Genomic DNA, 1,119 nt, shown 5'->3' with positions numbered 1-1,119 from the left:
CAACTGACTGAGCCACCCAGGTGCCCTGAAAGATTTTTATTTTTAATCTACACCCAATGTGAAGATCAAACTCACAACTCCAAGATCAAGAGTTACATCCTCGGGGCACCTGGGTGGCTCAGTGGGTTAAAGCCTCTGCCTCCAGCTCCGGTCATGATCCCAGCGTCCTGGGATCAAGCCCAGCATCACTCTCTGCTCAGCAGTGAGCCTGCTTCCCCCCCTCTCTCTGCCTGCCTCTCTGCCTACTTGTGATCTCTGTCTGTCAAATAAATAAATAAAATGTTAAAAAAAAAAAAGAGTCACATGCTTTACTGACTGAATCAGCCAGAAGTATATCTTCTTCTATGAAGTTTTGATTTAAGTCTTTTGCCAATTGGGTTGCTTATATCTATTCTCAAGTTGCAGAAGATCTTCTATCCTGGATATGAGATCTTTGTCAAATATATATATATATATATATACACATGTTGTATATACGCATTTGTTTATATATATATATGCACATGCCATTTATATATGCACACAATATATACATTCTCTCTCTCTCCGTGTGTGTGTGTGTGTTCTTTTCCCCAATTTGTGACTTTTTTTTTAGTCTTTGACTTTTTTAAAAATTGAGGTATAATTGACATACAAGATTATATTAGTTACAGGTGTACAACATAATGATTCGATATTTGTATATACTCCAAAATGTTTATCACAATATCTATCATTGCATAGTTATAGCTTTTTTTCTTATTAACATAATTTTTTTTCAAGATTTTATTTATTCTTTTGAGGGAGAACAAATGGGGGAGGGCAGAGGGAGAGGAACAAGCAGACTCCCCACTGAATATGGATCCTGACACCGGGCTCAATTCCAGGGCCCAGAGATCATGACCTGAGCCAGTCAGATGCTTAACCGACTGGGCCACCCAGGGGCCTCTTCTTAAGAGAACTTTTAAGATTTACTCTCTTAGCAACTTTCAAACACGCTGTACAGTATTGTTGACTATGATCACCATGCTGGAAAAATATGGAACATTTCACATATTTGTGTGTCATGCTTGTAAAGGGGCCATGCTAATCTTTTCTGTAATATTCCAATTTTAGTGTATGTGCTGCTAAAGTGAGCAC

The 1,119-nt window shown here is 38.4% G+C and overlaps 1 non-coding gene across 1 annotated transcript; it reads right to left on the bottom strand.

Annotated features, from left to right (window-relative positions):
• Positions 1-1,012: 1,012 nt before the first annotated feature.
• LOC116581324 lies at positions 1,013-1,119 on the bottom strand. Its single transcript, XR_004282009.1, has one exon. It is a non-coding gene; the product is annotated as a U6 spliceosomal RNA (small nuclear RNA).

This window comes from Mustela erminea, chromosome 1, assembly GCF_009829155.1.
Source record: "Mustela erminea isolate mMusErm1 chromosome 1, mMusErm1.Pri, whole genome shotgun sequence".
Taxonomy (NCBI): Eukaryota; Metazoa; Chordata; class Mammalia; order Carnivora; family Mustelidae; genus Mustela; species Mustela erminea.
This window is presented reverse-complemented; position numbering and strand designations above follow the sequence as displayed.